The sequence below is a fragment of the Sus scrofa genome, chromosome 15 (assembly GCF_054392235.1).
Source record: "Sus scrofa isolate SSC_HxYL_T2T_F1_AM1 chromosome 15, Sscrofa_HxYL_maternal_Yorkshire_Landrace_v2.0, whole genome shotgun sequence".
Taxonomy (NCBI): Eukaryota; Metazoa; Chordata; class Mammalia; order Artiodactyla; family Suidae; genus Sus; species Sus scrofa.
The window spans coordinates 88,625,403-88,651,416 of NC_139397.1; the positions used below are offsets into that span (position 1 = coordinate 88,625,403).

The 26,014-nt window shown below is 36.4% G+C and overlaps 1 long non-coding RNA gene across 2 annotated transcripts in view; it reads left to right on the forward strand.

Moving 5' to 3' along the window:
* LOC102157921 (uncharacterized) overlaps positions 1 to 26,014 on the forward strand; it is a 103,340-nt gene that overhangs the window by 21,160 nt on the left and 56,166 nt on the right. The window contains exon 1 of one of the 2 annotated variants that reach the window (XR_014829500.1): positions 18,999 to 19,178. The exons of the other annotated variant lie outside the window; for it this stretch is intronic. This is a non-coding gene — a long non-coding RNA (uncharacterized LOC102157921). Of the gene's footprint in view, positions 1 to 18,998; positions 19,179 to 26,014 lie in introns of those variants that run through there. 2 annotated transcript variants of the gene reach the window in all.

Below are 26,014 nucleotides of genomic sequence, written 5' to 3' on the forward strand. Positions count from 1 at the left end.
GGAAGGGCAAACATCCTTGTCCTGTTCCTGATCTCAGCAGGAATTCTTTCAGCTTCTCACCATTGAGAATGACATTGGCTCTGGGTTTGTCATATATGGCTTCCCTTATCTTGAGGTAGGTTCCCTCTATGCCCATTTTCTGAAGGGTTTTTATCAGAAATGAGTGGTGGATTTTTGTAAAAGGATTTTTCTGCGTCTATTGAAAGGATCATATGGTTTTTATTCTTCAGTTTGTTAATGTGGTGTATCACACTGATTGATTTGTGGATATTGAAGAATCCTTGCATCCCTGGGATAAATCCCACTTGATCATGATGTACAATCCTTTTAATGTATTGTTGGATTCAGTTTGCTTGTTGAGGATTTTTGCATCGATGTTCATCAGTGAAATTGGCCTGTAGTTTTCTTTTTTTGTGGTATCTTTGTCTGGTTTTGGTATCAGGGTGATGGTGGCCTCATAAAATGAGCTTGGGAGTATTCTTTCCTCTGCAATTTTTTGGAATAGTTTCAGAAGGAGAGGTGTTAGCTCTTCTCTGAATGTTTGATAGAGTTTGCCTGTGAAGCTATCTGGTCCTGGACTTTGGTTTGTTGGAAGATTTTAATCACAGTTTCTATTTCAGTACTTGTGATGGGTCCATTCATCTTTTCTATTTCATCTTGGTTTAGTCTTGGAAGATTGTGCTTTCCTAAGAATTTGTCCATGTCTTCTAGGTTTTCCATTTTATTGGCATATACTTGCATGTAGTAGTCCCTTACAATCCTTTGTATTTCTGTGATGTCCATCGTAACTTCTCCTTTTTCATTTCTAATTTTATTCATTTGAGTCCTCTCTCTTTTTTTTCTTGATGAGTCTGGTTAAGGGTTTATCAATTTTGTTGATCTTATCAAAGAACCAGTTTTCAATTTCATTGATCTTTTCTATGGTTTTATTTGTTTCTATTTCATTGATTTCTGCCCTGATCTTTATGATTTCTTTCCTTCTGCTAACTTTAGGTCTTGTCTGTTCTTCTCTCTTGAGCTGCTTTAGATGTAAAGTTAGCTTGTTTATTTGAGCTTTTTCTTGTTTCCTGAGGTGGGCTTGTATTGCTATAAACTTTCCTCTTAGAACAGCTTTTGCTGCATCTCATAGGTTTTGGACTGTCATATCTTTGTTGTCATTTGCTTCTATGTATTTTTTAATTTCCTCTTTGATTTCTTCAGTGATCCATTTGTTGTTTAGTATCATGATGTTGTTTAGTCTCCACGGATTTGTAGGTTTTGCAGTTCTTTTCTTGTTGTTGATTTCCAGTTGTATAGCGTTGTGGTCAGAAAAGATGCTTGATATGATTTCTATGTTCTTAAAGTTACCAAGGCTTGATTTGTAGCCCAGGATGTGATTAATCTTAGTGAATGTTCTGTGTGCACTTGAGAAGAATGTGTATTCTGTTGCTTTTGGATGGAATGTCCTATAAATATCTATTAAGTCCATCTGGTCTAATGCTTCATTCAGGGCCTGTTTCCTTATTGATTATCTGTCTGGATGATCTGTCCATTGCTGTAAGTGGGGTATTAAAATATCCCACTATTATTGTGTTATTGTCAATTTCTCCTTTTAAGGTTGCTAGAAGTTGCCTTGTATTTTGTGGTATCCAATGTTGGGTGCATATATATTTAAAATTGTTATATCTTCTTCTTGGATTGATCCTTTGATCATTATGTGCTGTCCTTCCTTGTCTCTTAAGATATTTTTCATTTTAAGGTTTGTTTTATCTGATATGACTATTGCTACTCCAGCTTTCTTTTCATTCCCCTTTACATGGAATATTTTCTTCCATCCTTTCACTTTCAATTTGTATGTATCCTAGAAGTAAAGTGGGTCTCTTGAAGACAGCATATATATGGGGCTTGTTTTCCATTCTGCCAGTCCATATCTTTTGGTTGGGGTATTTAGTCCATTTACATTTAAGATAATTATTGATATATGTGTTCTTATTGCCATTTTATTAAGTGTTTTGGATTTGTTTTTGTTGCTCTTTTTTCTTCTCTTCTTCTCTTGTTCTTTCCTCTTTTGGTTTGATGACTACCTTTAGTGTTGTATTTGAGTTGATTTTTCTTATTTGTGTATCAATTGTAGATTTTTTGGTTTGCAGTTGCCCTAAAGTTTTGATATAGGAATATATATATATGAGATTGTTTTAAGTTGTTGCTCTCTTAATTGCAAGTACATCTCCAGTATTCTGCATTTCTATCCTCCTCTTTTCATGATTTCTGATTTTGGTAGCATAATTGTGTGTGGATGATTTTGTGTCTTTATATATGCTTTTACTGGTGAGCCTTGTCATTTGTGGTATTTTTGTTTCGGGTTGCAGCCTTTTCTTTTCTGCCTAGAGAAGCTCCTTTAGTATTTGTTGTAAAGCTGGTTTAGTGTTGCTGAATTCTCTTAGCTTTTGCATATCTGTAAAGCTTTTGATTTCTCCTTCAAGTCTGAGAGAACCTTGCTGGGTAAAGTAATCTTGGTTGGAGGTTTTTTCCATTCTTTACTTTAAGTATATCATGCCACTCCCCTCTGCTGAAAAATCTGCTGATGACCTTATCTGGGTTCCCTTGTTTGTCATTTGTTTCTTTTGCCTAGCTGCTTTCAATACTTTCTCTGTCTTTAATTTTGGTCAGTTTGATGAATATGTTTCTCAGGGTGTTCCTCATAGGGTTTATTTTATATGGTACTCATTGTGCTTTCTGGATTTGAGTGAGTGGTTCCTTTCCCATGTTAGGGAACTTTTCAGCTATTATCTCTTCAAATATTTCTTCTGTCCCTTTCTCTCTCTCCTCTTCTGACACCTGTATAATATGGATGTTGGTGCATTTAATGTCCCAGAGTTGTCTGAAACTCTCTTTATTTCTTTTCCATCTTTTTTCTATTTTCTGTTTCACATCAGTGATTTCCACTAGTCTGTCCTCCACCTCAATTATTCATTCTGCCTGCTGTATTCTGCTGTTGGCTCTTCTAATGAATTTTTTCCAGTTATTGTATTTTGCATCTCTGTTTACTTAAGTTTTAAATCTTGTATTTCTTTGCTCACTGTTTCCTGTAAATTATCAGTCTTTACCTCCAATTTATTTCCAGTGTTTTGTATCATCTTCAATCTAAATTTTGTATCATCATCAATCTAAAGTCTTTTCCCTGGAGGCTGAGAATCTCCTGATCACTTAGCTGTTTTTCTGGGGTTTTTTCTTTCTGCCTTATCTGAGTTATAGTTCTCTGTCTTTTCATTTTTAAAGGGTATCTATGTGGTCTCCTTTTTGCAGACATTACTTCTGGTGTCTGCCCCCTTGTGGCTGACATTGGTAAGGGGGACTGCTGCTGGCTTCCAGATGGGAGGGAATGGTACCTTCCCACTGGGAGGTGGGACTGATTCTTATCCCTCTTGTCGGTGGAACTTTGTGTCTGGGTGAGATTAGAGACTGCTATGTGCCTGCACGCCTTTAGGAAGCCTGTTTACTGATGGGTAGGGCTGTGATCCCACCTAGATTATTGTATAGCCTGAGCCTTCTCAGCCCTGATGGGTGGGGCCAGATTTTCCCAAAATGCCCACCTCCAGAGACACACATGCTGATGAATATTTCAGAGAACTTTGTCTTCAATGTCCCTTCCCCACAATGAGCCATAGTCACCTCCTGTTTTCCCAGGAGATCCTCCAAGAACTGCAGTCAGGCCTGACTCAGAGTCCTATGAAGCCTTTGTTTTGCCCTGGGACCCAGTGCACATGGAACTCCATGTGGGCCTTTTAAGAATAGGGTCTCCATTTCCCCCAGTTCTGTGGGGCTCCTGAGCACAAGTCCACCTGGCCTTCAATGCCAGATGCTTCAGGGACCTCTTTCTCCCAGTTCCAGATCCCCAGGCATGGGGACTTGACGTGGGGCTCAGAACTCTCACTCCTGTAGGTGATACAGTAACTTTACAGTCTGTGGGCTTCCCACATGGCAGGTAGGGGGTTGCTTATATCACATAATTCCCCCTCCTACCTCTTGATGTGGCCTCTTTTTTGTATTCTGGAGTAGGATATCTTTTTAAGTTTCCAGTCCATTTGGTTGAAGGTTTTTCACCATTTGGTTATAATTTTGTTGTTTTTATGAGAGAAGGTGAGCTCCAGCCCTTCTATTCTGCCATCTTAATCCCATCTAATATGCCAAAGTAGCACACTTTTGGGGCCTTTGGTGTGAGGCTTGTTTTAAACACTTTGATTCCTCAATAAGGATTTAAAAATGAAACTGGCCAGAGGTCTCTGATGTGATGGCAGCAATCAAAAGTGGTGGTTCTGGTGTCTGGACTTACCGAGGTTCAGGTTCTTTTTCTTTGGTGCTATTTTAAAAGGATTTGTCTGTTTTTTACATTCCTTTCTAACATTTAATTGTTGGTATACAATTAAATGCAGCTGATTTCTGAATGTTAATCTTGTATCCTGCTCCTTTGCTGAATTTACTTATCAGATCAAATAGTCTTTGTGTGGAGTCCTTAAGGTTTCCATATATATTATCATGCCAGCTGCATACAGTTCTAATTTTACTTCTTCCCTAACTATTTGGATATCTTTTATTTCCTTTTCATGTTTGATTGCTGTGGCTAGGACTTCCAATACTCTGTTGAACAGAAATGGTAAGGATGGGCATCTTTGTCTCGTTCCAGACTTTAGTGGGAAACCTTTCAGCTTTTCTCTGTTGAGTATTATATTGGCTCTGGGTCTGTCATAAATGGTTTCTATTATGTTGAGATATGTTCCCTCTATATCCACTTTAGTAAAAGTTTTTAATTATAAATGGATATTGCATTTTGTCTAATACATATACTGCATCTACTGAGATGACCAGCTGGTTTTGACTTTTCTTTTATTAATGTGGTCTCTGACATTGATTGATTTGCCTATGTTGAACCATCCTTGTGAACTTGGAATGAATCCCACTAGGTCTTGGTATATGATCTTTTTTGTGTGTTGTTGGATTTGGTTTGCTAGAATTTTGTTGAGAATTTTTGCAATTGTATTCATCAAAGATATTGACCTATAATTTCCTTTTTGGGGGTATTTTCGTCTGGTTTTTATATTAGGGTGATGTTGACTTTATGGAATGTCTTTGTGACATTCTTCAATCTTTTAGAAGAGCTTGAGAAAGATCAGCATACATTCTTCTTTATATATTTGGTAGAATTGACCTGTGAAGCCACTGGTCTTGTAGGGAGTATTTTTTTATTTGTCTGTTTGTTTGTTTGTTGTTTTTCTTTTTGTTTTTGTCATTACAGATTCTATTTCACTTTTAGTGATTTGTCTGTACAAATTATCTGTTTCTTCTTGATTCAGTTTTGGTGGGCTGTATGTTTCTAGAAAATTGTCCAATCTTCTAGGTTGATAAATATGTTGCCATATAATTGTTCAAAGTGTTCCTTATTTTTTTTTCTTCATCTGCAATATAATTTGAGATTTATCCTTTTTCATTTCTTATTTTGTTTATTTGGGTTTTCTCTTTTCTCCTTGGTGAAACTGGTCAGAGGTTTGTCACTTTTGTTCATGCTTTCAACCAAGAAGCTCTTGGTTTTATTGATTATTTTTCTTTTTCCTCTCTCTCTCTCTCTCTCTTTTTTTTTTTTTTTTTTTAATGGCTGCACCTGCAGAATATGGAAGTTAGGGGGTCAAAGCAGACCTCCAACTGCAGGCCTACACCACAGCCCCAGCAACGCAGATCTGAGCCACATCTGAGACCACCACAACTTGCAGCAATGCTGGATCCTTAATCCGCTGAGTGAGGCCAGTGATCGAACCTGCATCCTCATGAATTCTATTTGGGTTCTTAACCTGCTGAGCCACAATGGGGACTCTGTCTATTATTTTTTGAATCTCTATTTTGTATATTTCATCTCTGATCTTTATTATTTCCTTCCTTCTGCTAACTTTAGGTTTTGTTTGTTATACTCTTTCTAGTTCTTTTTGGTGGTAGGCTGCATTGTTGATTTGTGATTTTTGTTGTTTTTTGAGGAAGGCTTCTATCGCTATGAACTTCCTTCTAAGGATTCCTTTCGAAGTATCCTGTAGATTTTGCATGGTTGTGTTTTCATTGTCATTTGTCTCAAGGTATTTTCGGTTTCTTTTTTGATTTCCTCATTGACCCATATGTTTTTTTAGTAGTGTGTTGTTTTTTCTCCATACAGTCAGTTTTTTCTCATTTCTTTTCCTGTGGTTGATTTCTAATTGCATGCCACTGTGGTCAAAGATACTTTGAAATAATTCCTATCCTCTTAAATTTGTTGAGGTTAGTTTTGCGCCCCAGTTTGTGGTCAGTCCTAGAGAATGTTCCATGTACACTTGAAAAGAATGTATATTCTGGTTTTTTTGGATGCAATATTCTGAAAATATCAATTAAGTCTAACTGTTCTATTGCATTATTTAGGATTTCTGTTGCCTTATTGATTTTATGCCTAGAAGATTTGACCATTGATGTGATTGGGATATTATTCTATTTCCACCACTTTCTCCCTTTATGCCTGTTAGTATTTATTTTACATATCTGGATACTTCTATATTATATGCATATACATTGACAAGTGTAAAATCCTTCCTTCTACTGATCCATTTAGCATTATATTATGTCTTTCTTTTATTTCTTTATGGACTTTTTTTTAAGTCTATTTTGTCTGATATGAATATTGCACTTCCTGTTTTCTTATTTCCATTTTCATGGAATATCTTTTCCCATCCCCTCACTTTCAATCTATGTGTGTCTTTTGCCCTAAGGTGGGTCTCTTGTAGGCAGTGTATTGTAGGTTCTTGTTTTTCAATTCAATCTGCCCATCTTTTGATTGGAACATTCAGTCCATTGACATTTAAATAAATTATTGATACATATATATTTGTTGTCATTTAATACCTTGTATTCTAGTTGATGCTATGTTTCTTATTTGTTGCATTCTTTTTCTTTTTGTGTTTTAATGATTTCCTTTTATCTTATGCTTATGTTCTCTTCCTTTTGTTTTTTGATTTGTGGTTGCTCTCTTTTTCAAGTGTGTTACTTCCTGTTTCTGCTTGCTTTTGACTAATAGGCACATAGGCTCAAACACATTCTTTTAAAAAAGTCTGCATTTTCTTAACACTCCATCCCCACATTTTATGATTTTGATGACCATTTTTACATCTTTGTCTTTATCCTTCTGCTTTTCCTTGTGTTTTTCATTGCTTTCACAAATAGTTGTTTGGGTTTTTTTTTCTTTTTGATTTGTATACTGGCTTATTTTAGTGATTACTTTCCAGTTGTGATTTCCTCTTCCTATGTCCTCTTGCTTCTTTCCTCTTTAGAGGAGTCCTTTCAATATTTCATTTATGATAGGTTTATAAATATAAATCAAAACATATCAATATAAAGATTACTTGTAATAGAATTTAAGATTATATGGATGTATTATAAATTAGCAGAGAATAATGAAGTATTTCCACTCAAAATTCATGTGGGAGAAAGAAAAGGCAAGACCACTGAAAAAAAAATCAAAGAAAATGGAAATAGGGTAGACCATAAAGGAAATTCAAACACAAGAGAAGGGAATAACACAGTACCTACAATAAGGCAAAGAGTTAGAACTCAAGGAGTCAAGATAAAGCATGAATTGGAGCTCCTGCTGTGGCACAACAGGATTGACAGTGTCTTCAGAGTGCTGGGATTCAGGTTCGATCCCTGGCCTGGGAGCTCCATATGCTGTGGGGCAGCCAAAAATAAATAAATAAACAAACAAACAAATAAACAGTGAAGTTAAAAGGAACCATGGCCAACTAAATAAAAATTACCTAAATTGTAAAAATAATACAAACAGTGTAACAAAACTCACAATGTTTATCAGACCATGAGAAAAGAAAATAGCAAGTGTCATATATGTGAAAAGAGACAGAAAATTTTACTGAATACAAGAGGACCAGGATTTGTACCTCTCCAGAAAAAAGAAAGATTATTTCTGGGTGAAGTTTTGGATTATCAGTCAAATATTGGAATATCCATGAGATCTATATTGGAAAGAGAATGTGTTGATATGAATTGGGAAGGGCACAAGATCATATTTGTAAAATGTGTGTGCTTCCAAAAGAAATGTGAAAAGGAAGTTTTTAAAGGCTCTTCTATACTTTCCTCATACAAGAAAAATGGCATGAGGATTCTACCACCTTGGGAAAAGCTGGATGGGAATAAAAGTAACCCCCAACATTAAATATTTAAAATCAGTGTGTAAGATACATTTTCAAGAAGGGATACATTTTTAGGTATTCACTTTAAAAGTCTAGAATAAAATCACATAAAAAGAAATTGGCTAGTAGCTTTGATACAATTAATTTGCAAGGTAGAAGAGATTATAAAATATAAAGTGAAAGTCAGGTCTCTTTTTTTTTCTTGATGATGCCATGAAACAATCAATATTAATTTCTTAAAAAGTGAGGATTCACTCAAAATTAATGAAGAAGAGCAAGTTCCCTATAATCATATTTCAGAACTAACGGCAACCTTAAAAAACATTCCACACAACTTCTATATTAGAAAATGCAAATAAGATGATCTCTGAGAAATAATGAAAAAGGCAAAAACAAACCAAAGAATCCCATGGTGGTTGACCATCCCATTTTCTTGAAGACTGAAAATGAAGACTTGAAGATCTGGGAGTTCCTGTCATGGCTCAGCATAAACAAATCTGACTGGTATCCCTGAGGACACACATTCAATCCCTGACCCCACCCAGTGGGTTAGGGATCTGGCATTGCTGTGAGTGCTTGTTGTAGGTTGCAAACACAGCTCAGATCTGGTGTTGGTGTGGCTGTGGTGTAGGCCAGCAGTTACAGCTCTGATTTGACCTCTAGGCTGGGAACCTCTGTATGCCGTGGGTGCAGCCCTAAAAAGACACACACACACACACACACATACACACAAAGACTTGGAGATCTGAATTATATATTCTTATTTGCAAATGAATTTTATGTGTATTAGTAGAAACAATAGATGAAAAAATTTGAGGAGAAATATAGAAAAATATGTTTACAGTAGGAAGTATTCTTGTTTATAGATGGTGGCAAAAGAGAAAAGGAAAGAAAGCAAACAAAAAAACTTTTACATTTAGACATTTGAGAATAAGAATAAAAAGCTATGAGCCAAAAAAGAAATAAAAACAAATGCTTTTGCATGGAACAGAAGGAGAATCCACAGATAACATGGGAAGTTAGCATCAGCAGGTGAGAGGAAGGAGGTGAGGCTGGAGCTCTTAAGAGGAACATTGTGGCTTATGTGATGAGCCAGGGCAGAGGCACAGGTGAGTTGAGCCTGAAATTTTAATGATCTGATCTTGCAATTCATTATCTTTTATTCCTGGTAATGCTCTGAGGCCCAGAATCTGGAGTTGAGAGAAATCAGGATGAGTTGCCAACATGCCACTGGGATTTCCCCCAGAATAGGAGGATCTCAAAATAATTTTTGCCACTCCTCCCTTGTGCAACTCACTTCATTAGGACTGATGGATCAGGTTGCCAGGACTGAAGTCTCCTTCTTTCCTGGCTCTGTTCCCTGCAATATTAGAAACAATCAGCCTCAGAAGTCATCAGAATAGACACCTGGCTCCTTGGAATGATGACTGGGCTGTATCCCAATCTGAAATATTTCCCACAGTCTCTCAAATCCCCATCAGAGATTAATATTTTAGATCCAGAAAGCTGCTTTGCCTAGCTTCATGTACCTTCTTCTTATGACCTAAGAAGCTTCCTTTCCTCCCTAATCTGACCAAGGACTAGTTCTATAGATTAGCTTGATATCATTCTTCAAGGAAACCATAGGGAATACTCTTCATAGCACCATCACAGCTGTGATTATATAGAGAGAGGACACAGACTCAAATGCCTATAGGAGTAATGAAAGTGGCATAAATGGGTGACATATAAAGAACAGATGTAAAACAACAGGTGGTGGGAACTGTATCAAAATAGAGAACAAGAACACATGTCAGCCTAAGAAGTGACCTACAAATGACATCAGCTAGATGGCAGAATAGGAGACCCCACCCCAGTCCCCCCACAAAGAACAGCAATCAGCTATCCATGAATGCAAATAGTTCTGGGAGAGCCCAGGTTCCACAGTGGAGCAAAAACGTGAATAACTGCACAAAATAAATGGGAAGAACAGTTTCATTTTGCCTATGTCATCCTATCCCCAAGGCTGGCACAGTTTAGCACCAAAAGGGAATTCCTTTCCCTGGGAAAAGAAAAACAGGGGGTTTGGGGTGTACTTTACTAAGGACCCACTTCAGTTTCACCCCACCCAGAGACTGGAATAGCTGAGGCATCTAGAGATGGCTAGGAACAAAAGAAGGGCAGGGCTATCAGAATCAGCCATTTAGTGGAAATGACCAGTGGCCTGCTCTGCAGGGGGCCTGATCAGCCTTCACTGCTGAGAAGCTCAACAGCCTTTGTGGATGCTGTGACCCCCACAGCTTTCATCACTTAGAATCTTGACAAAAGACCCCAGGAGACTGCTCTGCAGAGGATCCCAACAGCTTTTGCCACTGAAGAAACTGGCAAGCCAGCATGGCTGATGCAAACACCATAAAGTTTTCACTGCTGAAGGCCCCATAGGTTTTGGCATTCACAGACTTCACCTGCTAGAATTCCTCCTACCCTTCACCAGGGCCTAAGCCTGGGATCCAGCATAATCACCCCACCTGCAGCTAGCCTCAGCTGTGTGTGTGCACAATGCCAGCCCAGGAGCACACATGTGCTTCAGTGCTCAGAGTCAGTCAGTCTTGTCACTGGCCTGCACTTCCACATGTGCCCATGTCTAACTCCTGAAGCCATGCACCTGCATGCCACCAGCCCCAAGTCCTGTCATTTGCCTCCACTGCCATGTATGCACCTGGGGCCAGCCATTGTAGCCCTCCAAGTGCACATAGACAGCCCAGGCCCCCCTTGAGTCTGTAGTTGACCTCTGTCCCTGCTGCTGGCCACAGCCCTTGCCACTATGTGTGTGCCTGCTGCCAATCCTGCCACCACAGTGGCACCTACATCCAGTGTCTGAAGCTGAATGTATGCATACCACCAGCTCCAGCCGTCACTACGGCCTGCCCAATCCTGCAGTACAGAACCTGGAGGTGCTGCTTAGGACCCCAGCAAACCTTGCAGCCATGGTGCACACCCTGCAACTCTCACTGACAATGATCAAGCAGTTATTGATATTGTGGACCTCAGCTCTCCATTCCAAGACACTATACCTTCCTGGACCCAGAGCCACCACTCACCCCCACATTCAGCACCCTTCACAACCAGACCTGGGGCCACAACACATTCCGGCATGGCCCCACCCACCAAGGAAGGTTTTTCCTTACCAAAGTAAGTTTGTAATGTTTAGAAGAGATGACTCTTCTTCAAATGAGCAAACACCTATACAAGGCTACAGAGATCACGAAGAATTGGGAAAATGACACCACCATAGGAAAACAATAAATTTTCAGCAACTGACCACAAAAAAATGGAGCTCCACAAATTGCCTAACAAATATTTCAAAATAATTGTCCCAAAAGAGCTCAGAGAGCTACAAAAGAACAGGTAAAATTTTAACAAAATTAAGAAAACAATATAGAACAAATTAGAATTTCAACAAAGATAAAACATAAAAAAATAACAAAACAAATTTTGGACCTGAAGAATACAATGACTGAACTAAAAAATACAATAATGAGCTTCAATAGGAGACTCATTCAAGGAGAAGAAAGAATAGTGAGCTTGAAAACAGGTATTTTGAGATTATTCAGTCACAGGAGTAAAAAGAAAAAAAGAATGAAAAGGAATGAAGCAGGCCCATAGGACTTATGGAACATAATCAAGCAAAGCAATATTCACATTATGAAAGTCCAGAATGATGTAGAGAGAGAAAGGGCTGAAAAGTTTATTTAAAGAAATAATGTCTGAAAACTCCCCAAATCTGGGGAATGATATCCGCATATGGTTATATGAAGCTTAAATATCTCTAATCAGGTTTAACTAAAGAAGACTTCACTGAGGCACATTATTATAAAACTGTCAAAAATCAAAGACAGAATCTTGAAAGCAGAAAGAGAAAAGAAGCTCATCAAGAAGTTCCCATTGTGGCTCAGTGGAAACAAATCTGACTAGTATCCATGAGGATGCAGGTTTGATCCTGGCCTTGCTCAGTGGGTTAAGGATCCGGCATTGCTATGAGCTGTGGCGTAGATCACAGACATGGCTCAGATTTGGTATTGCTGTGGCTGTGGCACAGCCCAGCAGCTAAAGCTCCGATTCAACCACTAGCCTGGGAACCTCCATATGCCACAGGTGTGGTCCTAAAAAGACAGAAAAAAAAGAAAGAAAAAGAGAAAAGAAGCTCATAACATATAAGAGAACCCTCCATGAGTCTCCCAGATGATTTCTCACACTCAACTTGCAGGCCAGCAATAGAATATGCATTCTTCTCAAGTGCAGATGAAACATTCCCCAGGGCAGATAATATGTTAGACCACAAAACAAATCAATAAATTTAAGAAGATTGATTGAAATCATATTATGTATCTTTCCCCAATACAATTGTATGAAGCTAGAAATCAAAAATAGGAGAAAATATGGAAAATTCACAAACGTGAAAATTCACAACGTGCTTCTGAACAAGCTATGAGTCAAGGTGTCGAAAGGGAAGTTTTTATGATTGTTGCTTTGTAGTATAGTCTGAAGTCCAGGAGCCTGATTCCTCCAGCTCCATTTTTCTTTTTCAGTATGTCATTGGCTATTCTGGGTCTTTTGTGCTTCCAAACAAACTTTAAAATATTTTGTTTGAGTTCTGTGAAAAATGTCCTTGGTAATTTGATAGGGACTGCACTGAATCTGTATATTGCCTTAGGTAGTAGACACGTGTACTCCGATGTTCATTGCAGCACTATTTACAATAGCCAAGACATGGAAACAACCTAAATGCCCCTCAACAGAGGAGTGGATCAAGAAGATGTTGTACATATACACAATGGAATACTACTTAGCCATTAAAATGAATGAAATATCAGCATTTTTAGCAACATGGATGGACCTAGAAATTATCATGCTTCGTGAAGTCAGCCATACAATGAGACACCAACATCAAATGCTTTCACTGACATGTGGAATCGAAAAAAGGACAGACTGAACTTCTTTGCAGAACAGATGCTGACTCACAGACATTGAAAAACTTATGGTTTCTGGAGGAGACAGTTTGGGGGGGTGAGGGGACATGCTTGGGTTATGGGATGGAAATCCTGTGAAATTGGATTGTTATGATCATTATACAACTACAGATGTGATAAATTCATTTGAGTAATAAAAAAAGGAAATTTTTAAACATTAAGACAAAAATGGAAACACAATATATCAAAACTTATAAGATGCAACAAAAGCAGCTCCAAGAGGAAAGTTTAAAATAAATGCTTACATTAAGAAAAAGAAAGATCTCAAATAAACAAGCTAGCTTTACACCTAAGGAACTAGAAAAAGAATAGTCTAAACCCAAAGTTAGTAGAAGGAAGGAAGTATCAAAATCAGAGCAGAAATAAATGAAATGGAGGCTAGCAAGACAATAGAAAAAAATTAATAAAATGAAGAGCTGATTTTTTGAAGAGATAAACAAAATTGACGAACTTCTTGTATCATTTTTATTAGCGTCCACATATTAGTGATCTCATATGGTATTTATCTTTGACTTCCTTCACTTAGTGTGATAATCTCTAGGTCCACCTGTGTTGCTGCAATTATTTTATTCTTTTTTATGGCTGAGTATTCAATTATATATTCACAAAACAGAAATAGACTCAAATATTTTGAAACAAAACTTATGGTTACCAATGGGTAAACACTGGGGGGAGGGATGGATAGGGTAATTGGGATTGGCATGTATAACACTACTATATACAAAATTGATCAGTAACAAGGGCCTATTGTATAGCATGGAGAAATATATTCAATTCTCTGTGATGGCCTATGCAGAGAAAGAATCCCCCCAAAAAAATGGATATATATGTGTATATATGGCTGATTTGCTTTGCTGTATACCTGAAACTAACACAACATTGTAAGTCACTTATACTCAAATAAAATTCATTTTAAAAGAGAGAGGGACATTTACATGTTAAAAAAATGGATAAGCCTTTAGGTAAACTATTAAGATAGGAGAAAAGAATCAAATCAAATAAAAAATAAAACAGGAGACATAACTGATACCACAGAAATACTAAGAATCATAAGGCATTACTATGAACAATTACATACCAACATATTGGATAACCTAGAAGAAATAGATTCCTAGAAACACACAACATATCAGGACTGAAACATGAAGAAATATAAAATTTGAAGAGTAAAACCAATGACAAGATTAAATTAGTAATCAGAAATCTCTCAACAAAGAAAAGTCCAGGACCAGGGGGCTTCACATGGTGGATTCTACCAAAAATTTAAAGAAAAATTAATCCCAATCTTTCTCAAATTCTTCAAAAATTACTGAAGAGGAGGCAACACTTACACCCTCATCTTACAAATCCAATATTACCCTCATACCAGAGCCAGGCAAGGACTACAAGGAAAAAAAAATGACAAGCCAATATGCCTGATGAACATAGATGGAAAAATCCCCACCAGATTACTAGCAAACAAAATTTAACATCACATTAAAAGGATAATATGCCATGATCAAGTGGAATTTATTCTTGTGATGCAAGGATAGTTCAAAATATACAAACTAGTAAATATGCACATCATATTAATAGAATAAAAGGTAAAAATCATATGATCATCTCCATATATACAGAAAAAGCATTTGACAAAATAAAACATCCTTTCATGATAAAACCTCTCAAAAAGTGGGTAAAAATGAATATGATTCAGCATAAATAAAGGCCATATATGACAAGCCAACAACCAACATCACACTAAATGGTAAAATGCTGAAAGCTTTTCCTCAGGAACAGGACAAGGGTGCCAACCCACATCACTCCTATCAACATAGTACTGGAAGTCCTAGCCAGAGCAATTAGGAAAGATAAAGAAATAAAAGGCATCCAATTAGAAAAGAAGTAAAATTGTCTCATTTTGCAGAGGACGTGATCTTGTATATAGAATACTCTAAATACTCCAGCAAAAAAACTATTAAAACTGATAAATGAATTCAGTAAAGTTGCAGGATACAAGAGCAACATACAAAAAGTTTGCTTTATTTCTATACCCTAACAATGAACTATACAAAAATACATAAGAAGAACCTCATTGGATTTCCCACTGTGGCACAGGGGGTTAAGAATCTGACTACAGGAGTTCCTGTCATGGCTCAGTGGTTAACATGAATCCAACTAGGCACCATGAGGTTGCGAGTTCAATCTCTGGCCTTGCTCAGTGGGTTAAGGATCCAGCATGGCTGTGAGCTGTGGTGTAGGTCACAGACACAGCTCGGATATGGCATTGCTGTAACTCTGGCGTAGGTCAGCAGCTACAGCTCAAATTGGACCCTTAGCCTGGGAACCTCCATATGCCACAGGTGTGGCCCTATAAAAGACTAAATAAATAAATAAATAAAATAAAAAAAAAAAAATCTGGAGTTCCCGTCGTGGCGCAGTGGTTAACGAATCCGACTAGGAACCATGAGGTTGCGGGTTCGGTCCTTGCCCTTGCTCGGTGGGTTAGGGATCCGGCTTTGCCGTGAGCTGTGGTGTAGGTTGCAGACGCGGCTCGGATCCCGCATTGCTGTGGCTCTGGTGTAGGCCGGTGGCTACAGCTCCGATTCGACCCCTAGCCTGGGAACCTCCATATGCTGCGGGAGCAGCCCAAGAAATAGCAAAAAGACAAAAAAAAAAAAAAAAATCTGACTACGTAGCTCAAGTCACTGTGGAGGTACTAGTTCGATCCCTGGCTCAGTACAGTGGGTTAAAGATCTGGCATTGCCACAGCGGCAGCGTAGGTCACAGCTGTGGCTCAGATTCAATCACTGGTCCAGGAACTTCAATATGCTATGGGTGCAGCCATAAAAATAGAAAAAAGAAAAACAATCCCATTCACAGGAGCATAAAAAGAATAAGATACTTAGAAAAATTAAATTAAGGAGGTGAAAGATCTGGACATTGAAAACTTTATAAAACACTGATGAAGGAAATCAAAGACGACAAAAATAAATGGAAATAGTCAGTGTTCAGAATTGGAAGAAATAATATTGTTAATTGTACCCAAAGTGATCTGTATATTCATTGCAATCCCCATCAAAATTCCAATGACCTTTTTCACAGAAACAGAACAAGCCATCTTAAATTTTGTATAGAACCACAAAATACTCCAAATAGCTAAAGCAATTTTGAGAAAGAAGAACAAAGCTGGAAGCATTATGCTTCCTGATTTTAATCTATATTACAAAGCTGTAGTAATCAAAACAGTATAGTACTGGCATAAAAACAGATGCAAAGATCAAAGGAACAGAAGAGAGAGCCTAGAAATAAGCCTAAATATTTATTGTCAACTAATTTTCAACAAAAGTGCTGAGAATATACAATGGAGAAATTTTAGTGCTTTCAATGAATATTTGGAAAAATTGATGGCCACATGCAAAAGAATGAAATTGGACCCCTCTTTTACACCAAAATACATAAAAATTAACTCAAAATGGATTAAAGGCTTAAAATAATACCCAAAACAACACACCCAGAGGAGAACATAGGGAAAAACTCCTACACATTGGTCTTGGTAATGATTTTTTTTTTTTAATTGACATCAAAAGCACAAGCCATGAAAGCAAAAATAAACAAGGGGACTACATCAAAGTGAAAAGTTTCTACACAGCAAAGGAAACAATCAACCAAAGGAAAAGAAAACCTACAGAATGGGAAAAAATAATTCCAAATTCATACTTGTAGGTTAATATCCAAAATATAAAAGTAACTTATATGGCTCAACAGCACAAAAACAAATAATCAGATTTTTAAAAAACAGGCAATGAACTTGAAAAGACATCTTTCCAAAGAAGACTTACAAATGGTCAATATCAGTAACTGTCAGCGAAATGCAAATCACAACTACAATGAGGTATCACCTCACACTTGTTAGGATTGTTATTATCAAAAAGTCAAAAGATAACATGTGTTGGTTAGAATAAGGATTGTTATTATCAAAAAGTCAAAAGATAACATGTGTTGGTTAGAATATGGAGAAAGGGGAAGGTTTGTGCACTATTGGTGGGAACATAAATTGGTACAGCCATTACAGATAATATTGTCAAGCTTCCACAAAAAATTAAAAACTGAATTACCATATGATCCAGCAATCCCACTTTTGGGTATAGCTCTGAAAGAAAAGAAATTACTATCTTGAAGAGATAGCGGGACTCCCAGGTACACTGCAGCATTATTCTCTGTAACCAAGATGTAGAAACAACCTATATGTCCCTCAACAGATGAATAGATACAGAAAATACACAATGAAACATTATTCAACCTTAAAAAGGAAGGAAATTTGCCATTTGCAACAACATGAATGAACCTGGGGGACAAGTTCTAAATGAAATAAACCAGACGCAGAAGACAAATATTGCATGATCTCAAAGGGTTCAAACTTTCTGTAATAAGATGAATAAATTCTGGAGACCTAATGTACAATAATTCGGTGTCTATAATTAATAGTACTTGAATACTTGCAATTTGCTAAGAGAGTAGATCGCAAGTGCTCCCATCACACACACATAGAAGAGGTAACTATGGGAGATGATGGATATGTTAATTAGTTTCATTGTGGCAATAATTTTACAGTGTGTTCATGTACAAGAGCATCGCATTGTATATTAAATATATAAATTTTATTTGCCCAAAATAAATATATAAAAATTTTTAAAAAATCAAAAAGTGAGCCATTATCCTGCAAGATACTAAGTTCTGTAGGCCATTTTTTTTTAGTTTTCTAAGAGATTCTGATAGTTGAATTTTGATGTGACATTTACCAACTGGTAGCTGTATATAGGCCTCACAATGTATATCTGCCAGGCAAATGCAACCTGCGGGCAGTGTTTGCTTTAGGGGGTCCTCCAGGGCAAAACAGACATTTGGAGTTTATCGCTGGAGACCCCAAGGAAGGACCGAAACAGGAGGAGAGATGGTAATCCTCTGTGCCTACTTGACATTTTTTTTTTTTCTAGGGTTGACCAAATACAAAGAAGTATTTGGTTTTGACAGCTTGGTCAGTTTTATCTCAGATTTGATATAAAAACCTAATCAATAAGTACTTACTTGAAGAATTGGATACAGAAATTTAACAAGAGGAAGATGTATAATACACTTACAACAAAATTACAGGGTTTTACTCTGAATATCACCTCGGTCCCAGATTATACTGTGAGAAGTTGAAATTAATGGTTTGAGAGATTGCATTTTGTTTTGTCTAGTTTTGTTTTTAGACAATTCTTCTTTAGTGGTTATGTAATTGCCCAAACCTTTGTGGAAATAGCTGCATCTTTAAAAAGAACAACAACAACAACAACAAAAGAAGCAAAAATCAACCAAAGAACAAAAGCCGCACATTTTAAGTGCTTTCCTGACATCCATCCCACACCGAAGATATCACCAAAGCTCTAAGAAATTTCATTTCAGCCTCGGAAGCTGACAAATGAAGGATTTAATCAGAGTCCTGCCTAAGATGTAAAACACAAATCCTGGGAGTTTGTTATGGAGACTGTTTCAGAGAAATGGTTTTAATTTCTTAAGAGGCTCTATAATGACAGCTTGTGTCTCCACATCAACTGGTAAAAGGGCAACAAAAACTCAAAGGGATTCTAGTAAAATCCACACGTTAAAAACACTAATGAGACAGTTAAATTACCCATTGAAGGAGCTGAAAAGCAAAATTGACAGGTTTTTATCAAAGGAATGTTCTTTTCTCTGAAGTAAACAAAGAGCAGTGAGTGAATAATAGGAAAAGAACATCCTGTCCCTCTGGGAGCTTTTCTGTGAGGAATTCTAAGCAGCTACAGAACCCTGGAGGTAGAATAAAGCTACATGCACTGGACCTGAAGGCCAACAGGGACCCTAGGAGAGAAGTAAGCGGCCCTCCCCATTTCACTCCATCAGCCTGAAGAGAGAGAGTGAGAGAGGGAGAGAACCACATAATTTCAATGACTCCTCTCAGAATGCTGGGGGAGTAAGGCAGGTAATAAGGAGACCTATCATTAATTGATGCCAGGATTTTCATGTCAAATTATTAGTGACATTTTTTGTCATATTTCTTTTTAGAAAAAAATCACAGATTTAGATACTATAAAAATAAAAATATTAAAACTTCAGAAAATATAGAAAAGTACAAAGAAGAAAATTATAGATACTATAAAATACTATAGTACTACTATTTAGATATAACAGCTTAACATTTTATACACATTGTCCAGTTTCTGTATAGCCATCTTATGTAAATATATAGGTTTGATTAATGATATCAGAATGGATATTTATGTTGGGATCAAACTACGCAATCTATTTGGTAACTGACTTTATCAGAAAATATTTTATAAAGCATATGAAATGTCTATATTTTAAGTCATCAAGTATTTTTATTCAGTCTTATTTTAATATTTACATTATTACATATTTTGAATGTAAAATAATTTACTCAACCTCTTCTTTTAATAATTATCCTTGCACATGAATCTTTGTAAATACTTCTGATTCTTTTTTTAGTGGATTAATCATTCAAATTGGAACTGCTAAACCAAGCTCTATGCTGAAAATTCAAGAGATACTTCTTTAAAAAAAAAATCATGCCGTTAGATTGAAAATGAAAGTAGAGTTAGAGCACCAGGGTAGAGCAAACAAAAAGAAAGCAAGGTTAAAACCTCAATATCAGAAATGGTATCATTCAGAACCAAAAGCAATAAACAGGACACAAACCAGACATGATATTAAAGGCATGTAATAAAGGTGTAATAAGTATGACATATCTATGAAGCAAATAACTTGGTAGCAATTTATGTAAATCACAAACTTTACTAATTAAAGAAGATAATGGGAGAAATATATATATATAAGAGAAAACTTTAATGTATTTCTCAGGCAAGGACTCAGGAAGTAGATAAAACAGTAAAAAAATGGATATCAAATGCTGTATTCAGGAAACAGAACATTTCTACTTTTCAAGAATCTATTTAGGAGTTCCCGTCGTGGCACAGTGGTTAATGAATCTGACTAGGAGCCATGAGGTTGCGGGTTCAGTCCCTGCCCTTGCTCAGTAGGTTAACGATCCAGCGTTGCCTTGAGCTGTGGTGTAGGTTGCAGACGTGGCTCGGATCCCGCATTGCTGTGGCTCTGGCATAGGCCGGTGGCTACAGCTCCGATTAGACCCCCAGCCTGGGAACCTCCATATGCCGTGGGAGCCGCCCAAGAAATAGCAAAAAAAAAAAAAAAAAAAAAAAAAAAAGAATCTATTTAATGGTCATAAAGACTTAACTAAGTTACACACACAAAGAAAACCTCTTTATGTTCCAAAGATTTTAGAAATAGTATAATCATTGACCATACTGTATTAAAACCAAAAAACTACACGGAGATTCAAACATGTTCTCTTAACCAACTATTGAGGAAAGAGGAACTCCAAAACAAATTTTAGAATAGCTGGGGAAAAAATAATAAAAATGCTCCATATCAGAACCTATGTGATTGGGTACAGCAGCACTCAGAAGAAAGTGCAAAAACTTCAGTAGCTATTAATAAAAATAAAATGAAAACAAGTCCACTAAAAATCCAACATAAGAATTTGGAAGAAGAGCACCAAAATGAAATAAAGAAAAGGAAAGCAGAACAAAACAGTCAATAAACACAAAGTAATAAATCAAGAAATAGACAAATAATAGACTAATAAATAAATACAAAATCCAGTTTGGGAAATGTAAAATAGGTAAGCCCCTAACAAATGTAAGAAAAATAGGAAGCATAAATATACTAAGAAATAATAAGGGAGAAGTCATTATATTTATAGAAATAAACATAATTTTATTTAATTTCAATGAACTAAATTTTAAAATCCTGATAAAATAATTTTCTAAGTAAATATATTTTTTATATCAGAACAGATTCAATACAAATGAAATACATAAACATATCAGTAGAAGAAATAGAGAACTTTTTCAAAGAGCTGTCCCTACCTCGCTCCCAAAAAACCACAAAGATCAAATGGTTTTGTGGTGGATTTCCTATAAATCTTGAAAGAACAAATAATTCTATAGTATAGAAAAAAATAAGAGGAGTTTGAATGTTTTCTTTCATGAAGCAAGAATTAATACGTACATTCAACAAAAATTTCCAAAAAGAAAATCTTTATAAGCCAATCTCTCTTATGATTATCAATGCAAAATACTTCTAAATAAAATATTAGACCTAAGCGCCACCTTAAAAGAAAAGGACATACCAACTAAGTAAAATGTTTCCAGTCATGTGAGAATTTTCAGTATTAGGAAAGCTATTTATGTAATTTGCTCTAGTAATAGATGTAAGAGAGGATAAATCACATAAACACCCCCAGGCTTTGGTAAGTTTCAAAGTACATTTGTGGAGTTCCCACAGTGGCTCAGCAGTAACGAACCCAACTAGCGTCCATGGGGACGCAGATTCGATCCCTGGCCTTGATCAGTGGGTGAAGGATCTGATGTTGCCAGGAGCTGCAGTGTAGGTCACAGACACAGCTTGGGTCTGGTGTTGCTGTGGCTGTGGCATAGGCAGGCAACTGCGGTTCCAATTTGACCCATAGCCTGGGAACTTCCACATGCTGTGGTTGTGGCCCTACAAAGACAAAAAATAAAAAGTAAAAGTCCATTTATGATGCTGAAGAATCCTAATCAACAAGAAATGGATGAATATTTACTTAACTAGTTAAAATACATTTATCGTTGTCAATAGGGAAATGCTAAAATCATCCACATTAAATTTAGTACTAAAATAAATGCTTTCATCATCACTATTATTTAAGATTTTCTGTATGCCAAATGAAATTAGAGGTGAAAAATAAATTAGAATATAAGAAATAGACAGAGATAAAACTAAATATAAATTAAGTAATTTCTATACTTGGAATAGTCAAGAGAATAAACTGAAAAATGCCTACAAACAATAAGATTCAGTAAGATGTCTGTAAAATTAGCATATAGAAATTAACAGCCTTTAGATAATAAACAAGAAGTAGGTACAAAATATAATAGACGAAGAGATCCCATTTATAACTTCAACTGAAAATTAAAATTAAACACAAAATTAAAGCTGAAAATAATTAGAAGTGAAATTAACAATCTATAACATCTCTATGAATAAAACTTGAAATTTTTCTTAAAAGCAAATAAAATTTTTTTGAACTGGTAGAAAAATAGAACTTATTTTTGGATAGAAGAATCGACGTCATAACTAATGATATCCATTCTACCTAAATTAATTAATAAATTTAATATGATTTTAACAATTTGTGGGAGAGCAAAATAGGGAATAAACCCATTTTTATATAAAGTTCAAATGTAAAAATGAAGAAGGCAGGGTATTATGGAAGTTTCTAGGGGAAGCAGCAACAAAAGGATTCGTGAAGGAAGACTGGTGCTACCAGACAAGTAATTACAAAAAGTAAACTAATGAAAAAATATGGTACACGTGTCCAGATCAAAATAATAGGAGTCCAGTAAAAGAAGCAAATATGTAAAGAGAGTTCATATATTACAAAAGTGGCTCTCAAATCAATAGAGGAGAGAGATAGTTTTCATTAAATGTTATTTGAATAGCTGGTAAACCATCTGAAAAACAATAGACATAAAATAATACCTTTTACTTTATACTAGGATAGCTTTGAAAAGCAAAAACAATTTTTTTTTAAGTGAAACTAAACAATCAATATAGGAAACTATGGAATATTTGGAAGATGTAATTTCGTAATTGGAATACCTTTCCAATTAAACAAAACTCAAAATCTAAAAGGACTGATAGGAGTTCCCCTCGTGGCGCAGTGGTTAATGAATCCAACTAGCAACCATGAGGTTGCGGGTTCGGTCCCTGCCCTTGCTCAGTGGGTTAACGATCCGGCATTGCCTTGAGCTGTGGTGTAGGTTGCAGACGCGGCTCGGATCCTGCGTTGCTGTGGCTCTGGCATAGGCCGGAGACTACAGCTCCGATTCGACCCCTAGCCTGGGAACCTCCATATGCCACGGGAGTGGCCCAAGGAATAGCAAAAAGACCAAAAAATAAAAATAAAAAAATAAAAAATAAATAAAAGGACTGATAAATTTGGCTGCATAAAAATCAGAAATGTCTATATGGGAAGTGAAGGTTTTTTTAAAGTCAAAAGATAAATTTGGAAAACCAGGCAGAAGAATCATCTTCCCTGATAAACAAAAATCTCACCAATCCCTTGTTAAAAAGATGCCATGAAAATATAAAAGAACTCACAGGAAAAAATCCAAATTGAGTATAGAAAAAGATGCTCAACCTTACTTGTAATAAGAGCCTGGGCTCTGGAAGCAAACTTTCTTTTTTTTTGTTGTTTTGTTTTTTGTTTTTGTTTTTATTTTTTATTACTCAAATGAATTTATCACATCTCTAGTTGTATAATGATCATTCACAGGAAGTAAACATTCTTTTTTAAAATTTATTTATTTTTATTTTTTTATTTTTTCCCACTGTACAGCAAGGGGATCAAGTTACCCTTACATGTATACATTTTTTTTCCCCACCCTTTGTTCTGTTGCAGTATGAGTATCTAGACAAAGTTCTCAATGCTATTCAGCAGGATCTCCTTGTAAATCTATTCTAAATTGTGTCTGATAAGCCCAAGCTCCCGATCCCTCCCACTCCCTCCCTCTCCTATCGGGCAGCCACAACTCTATTTTCCAAGTCCATGATTTTCTTTTCTGTGGAGATGTTCATTTGTGCTGGATATTAGATTCCAGTTATAAGTGATATCATATGGTATTTGTCTTTTTCTGACTCATTCCACTCAGTATGAGAGTCTCTAGTTTCATCCATGTTGCTGCAAATGGCATTATGTCGTTATTTTTTATGGCTGAGTAGTATTCCATTGTGTATATATACCACCGCTTCTGAATCCAATCATCTGTTGTTGGACATTTGGGTTGTTTCCATGTCCTGGCTATTGTGAATAGTTCTGCAATGAACATGTGGGTGCATGTGTCTCTTTTAAGTAGAGTTTTGTCCGGATAGATGCCCAAGAGTGGGATTGTGGGGTCATACGGAAGTTCTATGTATAGATTTCTAAGGTATCTCCAAACTGTTCTCCATAGTGGCTGTACCAGTTTACATTCCCACCAACAGTGCAGGAGGGTTCCCTTTTCTCCACAGCCCCTCCAGCACTTGTTATTTGTGGACTTATTAATGATGGCCATTCTGACTGGTGTGAGGTGGTATCTCATGGTAGTTTTGATTTGCATTTCTCTTATAATCAGCGATGTTGAGCATTTTTTCATGCGTTTGCTGGCCATCTGTATATCTTCCTTGGAGAACAGTCTATTCAGGTCTTTTGCCCATTTTTCCATTGGGTGATTGGCTTTTTTGCTGTTGAGTTGTATAAGTTGTTTATATATTCTAGAGATTAAGCCCTTGTCCGTTGCATCATTTGAAACTATTTTCTCCCATTCTGAAAGTTGTCTTTTTGTTTTCTTTTGGGTTTCCTTTGCTGTGCAAAAGCTTTTCAGTTTGATTAGGTCCCATTGGTTTATTTTTGCTCTTATTTCTGTTGCTTTGGGAAACTGACCTGAGAAAATATTCACGATGTTGATGTCAGAGAGTGTTTTGCCTATGTTCTCTTCCTAGGAGTTTGATGGTGTCCTGTCGTATATTTAAGTCTTTTGGCCATTTGGAGTTTATTTTTGTGCATGGTGTGAGGGTGTGTTCTAGTTTCATTGCTTTGCATACAGCTGTCCAGGTTTCCCAGCAATGCTTGCTGAATTGACTTTCTTTTTCCCATTTTATGTTCTTGCCTCCCTTGTCAAAGATTAATTGACCATAGGTGTCAGGGCTTATTTCTGGGTTCTCTATTCTGTTCCATTGGTCTGTCTGTTTTGATATCAGTACCACACTGTTTTGATGACTGTGGCTTTGTAGTATTTCTTGAAGTCTGGGAGAGTTATGCCTCCTGCTTGGTTTTTGTTTCTCAGGATTGCTTTGGCAATTCTGGGTCTTTTGTTGTTCCATATAAATGTTTGGATTGTTTGTTCTAGTTCTGTGAAGGAAGCAAACTTTCTAATCCTAGTTTTAATCCTGGTTCCACCTCTGACTAGTCGTGTGACCATGTGCAAGTTATTTAACCTCAGTGTGCCTCAGTTTTCATAGCAAAAAATTGAGAACAGTAGTAGAACCCGACTTTTAGGGTAGTTATGAATGTCAAATGAGTTGATACTTATAAAGTACTTATAACAGGGCGTTGCACATACTAAGAGCCATATAAGTGTTATAAGAAGTTAAGTAAATAAATCAAAATTGTGCTGATATTCTATTGTTTTGCCTATCAGATAAGCAAAGCTTAAAGCATTTGATAAGCATTGTGTTGATGAGGGTATGAGGAAACAAGAATTTTTATACAGTGCTGAACTCTGCAATCTGACCATATGCATCAAAATTACAGGTATACATATTTTAGGAACTACCAATTTCACTTCTAGAACTTAATTGTACATATATATTTACATGTGAATGAAATGAGGCAAGTATGAGGTTATTTGTCACAGCAGTGATTGTAATAACAAGTGATTGGAAACAACTTAAATATTTACCAATAGGTAAGGGGTTAAATCATTATACACCCACATAAAACACTGCCCTAAAAATTCTTAAAAAGGGGAAATTTCCTTTAAAAAATGACATGGGTGAAAAATCAATGTATTTTAAATGAAAAGAGCAAGAACAAGATATTTATAAATGATGCTACTGACAAGGGATTAATTTTCAAAATATACAAATAGCTCATACAACTCAATATCAAGAAAACAACCCAATCAAAAAGTGAGCAGA